Source organism: Triticum urartu, chromosome 7A (assembly GCF_056163025.1).
Source record: "Triticum urartu cultivar PI428250 chromosome 7A, HENAU_Tu73, whole genome shotgun sequence".
NCBI lineage: Eukaryota > Viridiplantae > Streptophyta > Magnoliopsida > Poales > Poaceae > Triticum > Triticum urartu.
In genome coordinates this window covers 356,631,533-356,638,095 of record NC_141879.1, presented here as the reverse complement: position 1 = coordinate 356,638,095, position 6,563 = coordinate 356,631,533, and positions in this window count along the sequence as shown.

Below are 6,563 nucleotides of genomic sequence, written 5' to 3'. Positions count from 1 at the left end.
TTCTAGTAAAACCAAAACTCGTCTAAAATTCATGAAACTTGGCATGCTATCATGGAGCGGCATCAACATGTCGTGGTAAAATTTTTCTCCCATTTGGTGCAGGTTTGGGTATATGCTTCTCACAAACCGGAGCTTCTCACAATAAGCATGATGTTTTTCGGTAGGGAACGTCCCACCTTTGGGGACGAAACGATATCTGTTGCCTCTTATTGCTTTCAAATTTTGTCTCGTGTCAACATAGAACAACAGGAGTGTTGTGTGAATCTTTATGATTTTTCGGGGTTCGTTTGGGCATTTTTATGCATTAACTGAGTTTTCAATGCATTTATGTGCATAATTCTAATTTGAACTACATGCAGATACTCCAGTGCATATAAATTGGTTGAAAAATCTTATCTGTGTCCTTGGGTGCATTCTTAGGTCCCATGCAAGAAATGGGAATGAATTTGAAACGCCAGGGCACCGTTGATTGCCGGCAAAACATTTATTTGCCTGGTTTTTAAATTCTAGTAAATACAAAAGTCGTCTGAAATTCATGAAACTTGGCATGCTATCATGGAATGGGACCTGACATGCTGTGGTATTTTCCGTGTCCATTTTGAGAGAAGGCACGCTCGAATAATGAAAGCCAACAAAGGCATTTTTAAAATATAGCTACCACTTTAATATCTCAAACGTTTGTATAATTCAAACCGTGTGTGTTCTGTTAACCATTCACGTGACGCCACCTATCTTGGTTTTAATAGCTATAGGAGGTGCCGTGCGGACAGCTACTTGACCTTCACTGAACGGGAGGCGTGCGAGCGCCGTCCGGTGCGCAGGCTGACCGAGAGGCGTGCAAGCTGTCCTCGAGTGTGCAGGCTCACCGGGAAGCGTGCAAGCCGTATGCTGCGCGGGCTCACTGGGAAGCGAGCCCTTTGACTTCAATGGCCGCCCGCCTTGCTCGCATCCTCTCCATTAATGGCGCCCAAGCCGTAGTTTAATTCACTTTTTAAATATAAAACACTCATCATAAACGTTTTAGTTAGAACACCTATATGCAAATTGACAGCTTCCCCAGGAAGCCAAGAGAAAATGTGCTGAGTAGGATTTTTGCAGCTCTTGATCGCAAACATTTTAGATAGAACACCCGTATGCAAAGTGAGAGCAGTGCAGGATTTGTGCATCCCTTCAACACAAACGGTTGTTTCGAATGACCCATGTGCAACCACGTACAAATAATTTGGTAAGATTTGCATCTGTCATATTGGGTATGTTGCCATTTGTTAAACTGGAAAGATTTACATTTGTTGATCTAGTAACGTTGCCATTTGTCAATCCTTGTAACATTGCGATTTGTCAAAATATGCAGCTAGAAATCACTAGCACTATCTAACTTTTGCAACTAAAATTCAGTAATTAAGCATAGATTTCATTCATAGATTAAGCAGTCGTTCTTAATTTATACAAACAGTTCAACTCGACAGCTGAACTGACCAAACTTCTCCCCAATTGTTGCCAACCACGTACTGAAATAGCTAGTTCAACTATATATACTAGCTAATTTTAAGTACGTTGTATAGTTCGACCACACATCTATAGTTAGATGAACTGAACAAAATAGCCCCTAAATACTACTACTACCACGGAGGGGCTTTGTGCTACTTCTGGCAGCCTTTCCTCTGCAGAGCGCACTCACCCGCTCAGTAAGAGGCAGAGGAGGAGGAGAAGCCTACCGACAAGCTGCACGTTCAGCGACGCTCGCCAGCTCGAATGCCCATTGCCGCTCTAGATGATCCCTCTCGAAGCGGCCGGACTGCTCATAGATCTCCTGATTCCTCGCCTCTGTGTCGAGGTGTGCTGCGGCCACGGCGGCGGTAAGGCTCTTGGCATGCTCACCCACAGGAACTCGATGTAGCGTGCAAGGTCGCTGACGCACGTGCGGGCCTCCACCTCCACCTCCCAACTTCGGGTCGTGGCGGCGGAGCGGGTGATAATCCTGGCAGTCAACAGTGGGCTGGCGGCCACGGAGGCCGATCATGGGGAGGCGGCCACGACCACCACCTCCCGCCTTCGGGCCGCGATGGCGGAGCGGGTGATGGCCATGGTGGCCAGCAGTGGGGTGGCGGCCACGACGGCCACCTCCCGCCTTCAGGCCGCGATGGCGGAGGGAGAGATGGCCCTGGCTTTCGACGGTGGTGTGGCGGCAATGGCGGCCGGCAACAGCTGCCGATGGGCAGCGGCGGCGGAGTGTGTGGTGGGTTTTCCGCGCACACCCAACAGGGACGCCACGCGCACTACACTACGTCGTGGATGGCGCCGCCGCCACGGTGTAGTCTCCCAGCTGGAGCTGTCCTTTGATGACGACGGAGTGGCTGAGCAACAACGATGGACCGGTGCCATTGGAGATTGCGGGAGAAGCAGATGAGATAAGCTACATGGAGGGAGGGGAAAATGCAACACATGACTCGTCGGCCGTGAGTGTTTTTATAGCAGGCCGGTAAGCATTGGGATTTTGGGGGATTTCACCGAGTCGGGCGGGAAGCTTGCGTGGGAACCTGCGAGGTTGCGTGGGAACTGGCTCACCGACGATCCATTGACGCCATCGTTTGGCCAAAAGAATGCCCCCGCGCGCTACGCCACGGTGTAGTCTCCCAGCTGGAGCTGTCCTTTGATGACGACGGAATGGCTGAGCAACAACGATGGACCGGTGCCATTGGAGATTGCGGGAGAAGCAGACGATATAAGCTACAGGGAGGGAGGGGAAAATGCAACACATGACTCGTCGGCCGTGAGTGTTTTTATAGCAGGCCGGTAAGCATTGGGATTTTGGGGGATTTCACTGAGTCGGGCGGGAAGCTTGCGCGGGAACCTGCGAGGTTGCGTGGGAACTGGCTCACCGACGATCCATTGACGCCATCGTTTGGCCAAAAGAACGGCCCCGCGCGCTGCGCAAGCTTGCGCTGTAAGCCGTCTGCGGTAGCGGGGCAACAAGTCATGTGAGAGGAGGAAGAGCGGACACATACACATATAGTTAATAAAAAACATTTGTGATTTAATTACCTACTATACCCCGTCCTAGTTTATAAGTAGGATTTAACTAATAAAGTATGAATGCATGTCGCCAAAGATTATATCATTGGAGTCGTATTTGAACATATCACTATGCCGTCCTCTGCTCGCGTCCGCCGCAGCATGCTGTGCTCATCGTTAGGCGCCGCGGCGCGCTCTGTCATGTCCATTGGCGCACTCTGCTCGCGTCTGTCAGCGCACTCTGCTCGCCATTGAGGCGACCGCGGAGCGCTCTTCTCGCGTCCCTCCGCGCGCGCTCTGCCAGCGGTTGGGCGTGCACACGATCACGTCGGGGGCCCCATATGCATGCGGTTGTGCCACGCGCGTTGCCACACGGTGCAGTTACGTGCGACACGATGGAGTTACGCGCTGCAAATTAGAACTGCCATCAGGTCCTGCCGATATTCCTGGCCGTCCGGCTTCCCCTTTAATTCCTGCGGCCATTATAACCTTAGTCTCTTCAACCTTTCGATCGCATCCCACAACACAACAAGCACACCCACGACGACACATAGAGAGGGGATGTCCAGCGACGCTCCAATGGAGTTCAGCGAGCATACAGTGGAGACCCAGGCGAGGGAGACGGATCTCTCGGTGGTGTAAACCATCGACCTAGCCGTGGTGGACGACTACATCAACAGCGTTGAGCAGTTGCTTCCTGGAGATAAGTACAAGGTGGTCGGCATCGACCTCCAGTACACCGCCGATCGTCCTGGCATAGATCAGAAGGTTGCCATCACCCAGTTGTGCATGCTCCATTATGTCCTCATCTACCACTACTGCATGGCCACAGAGCCTTGCAACCGTTTCAACAGGTTTGTCAACAACACCGACTACAAGTTCGCTACGATGGAAACCAAAGACGATGTAAATGCACTCAGTGTTACAGGCTTGGCCTGCAAGAACCTTGTCGAAATCCGTGACCACTACAGGGTCTGGAGTAGCACGAAGAAGGACTCCCTGGTCGAACTTGCCTCGGCCATCATCGACACTTACTACGAAAAGATGAAGCAGGACACCCCGAGAACAAGCCCCCTATCTTGGCACAGGGCCTGGATGCGGCAACTGGATGAACCTCACCTCAGGTTCGCATCCAAGAGCATGTACACATGCTAAGAGATGCACAGGAGGATCATTGACATGAGGAAGTGCCTCGTTACCCAAATTGACGAGCCCGGATCGAGCCACAAGTAGAGCAAGCGTCACAAGAAGTAGAAGATGATCAGATGATCGTTTATGCTATTTAATCATGCATGTAATATATAGTTTACTTTATTGGTGTGTGGAAATGTCATGTGTGTAGTAGCCACCTATGTAATTATGCATGTAATAGTTTACTTTGGTGTGTGCAAATGCTATGGTTGTAGTAGCCACCTATGTAAGTGGATGTTTAATGTGGTTAATCAAGCATGTCCTTATAAGTTTTTGGTGTGTGCAAATGCCATTGTTGTAGTAGCCACCTATGTAAGTGGATGTTTAATTTGGTTATGAAACCATGTCCTTATAAGTGTGTGTGTGTGTGTATGTTGTTGTTCTGTATGCAATCCCATCGCACAACACACACGTCTTATTAGCAGCATCCGTCTGTGTTATTATCGGTATTCACACACATTTTTGATTACAGACCTGTTTGCCACGTATCACACACATCTTGTTCATTTGAATCATTTTTGTTCTCATGTCTCAACGCAAACAGTTCATCCGAGTGAACCGCATGCTGTATATCGCACACACCTTTGATCTGGTTGACCATTTCCATTATGTTGCCTAATCACAAACAGTTCATCCGACTGAACCGTATGCTGTACATCACACACACCTTCATATGGCTACCCATTTCTTTTGTTCCTCCTCATCGCAAGCAGTTAATTGAGCTGAACCATATGCCCTGCATCGCACACGCAACTAAAATATGAATCGTGTTTGATGCATCCTCCATCGCAAACTTTTTGCCCCTTTTTGACGGGTTTTTTACACCACCGTTTGCGATTATGGCATCGCACACAGTTTCATTGAAGGGTCTCTGATCATAGTGTCGCGTTAGCAGCATCCTGCAGTAGTGTGCGTTGGCTCTTCTTCTTCCTCCATCGTCTGGAAGTTAGGCGATGACCAATCGATCCAGTCAAAGCTTTGAAAACAGCTTCATCGTCTATAAGGGTTGACAGGTCAATGTCAGGGGCGAAGGTGTGCTATGCACGTGTTGGCGGGATAAGGTCCATGGCCTCATGAACCGGCACCTTCACTTTGGCATTTTCAGTATCATAAATCGGATGATATTTGGAGAGATCAGTTTCCTCAGCCAGTTTGCTTGCCCAAGGACGCATCTCTCTTACTATTTTAGTGAAGTCATCAGCGCTGAAGGGAGATGCATCTTCTTTTAAACTGAGACAGCCGGTTGATATCTCTTTCGGGTCAAGTTCAGCTTGCCACGCCTTTACCCGGCTCAAAGCGGTGATGGCACCGGCACCGGCTCTGGCAGCTGATCGCTTTAATTCTTCCAACCTTTGTGGTAGCACAGACAGCTTCTCCAACACTTCCTTGATGAGGGAAGGTGGTTGCTTCTTATGCAAGGCAGCAGAAATAGCCCGTTGAGCACCTGTGTACAACTACTCCACAAGGGTATATACAGCTTTCAGCTTTATGCGCATATCATCGCCCAGCTTGGAGCTTCTGGAACCTGCATTAGCAAATGTATTTATGAACCAGCTCAATGGTCGTTCAACATTGATGAATAAAGATTGAAGTATATTATTACTTACCAAAGATGGCCACTGTCATGTTGTTGATTTGATACTTTAAACCGGACAGCTCATCGGTTACCGGTTTAAGGGCAGCCTCGGCATCTTATGATCTTTTCAATAGAGCTGCCTTCTTAGTCTCCCAGCCGGCCCTATCAGCACTGAAGTCCTTTTTCAGCTTTTCAATATTTTCCAAAGTAGTCTTCAGCTCTGATTTGGCCTTTGAAGTCTCATATTACTGAGTTTGAATGTTTTGCCTCAGATTGTTGACTTGGGATTCCTTCATATTTAGTTCAGCCTGCAACATGAACAAGATAGGAATCATTATGATCATCTTATTTGGAGTCCCAAGCACAATACAAGTATTTTACTTGGCACTTGGGGGCTAATGCACCTTGCTCTTTTTTGAAGACAAATCTTTGATGACCCGGCTTAGCCATGATGATTAAGCTGGCTCATGGGGGCTACATATTTGGATTTTTCATTATGGTAATAAGTCCCGGTTTAGCCATGCTGGTTAATCTAGCCCTTGAGGGTTACAGGTGCAAAATTAAGGACTACTATTTGAAGTCCCGACTTAACTTGTCAGTTTAAGCCGGCCCTTGGGAGTTATATATGTGAGATTAAGAGCTACATTTTGAAGTCTCGGCTTCAGCTATGCAGCTTAAGCCGGCCCTTGGGGGTTACTTATGTTGATTTTGCGGTTCTAACATGCTATGCCATGGATATCAAGGTCAACAAGGATATTTAAAGTCTACAGTATATTCAAGTTTA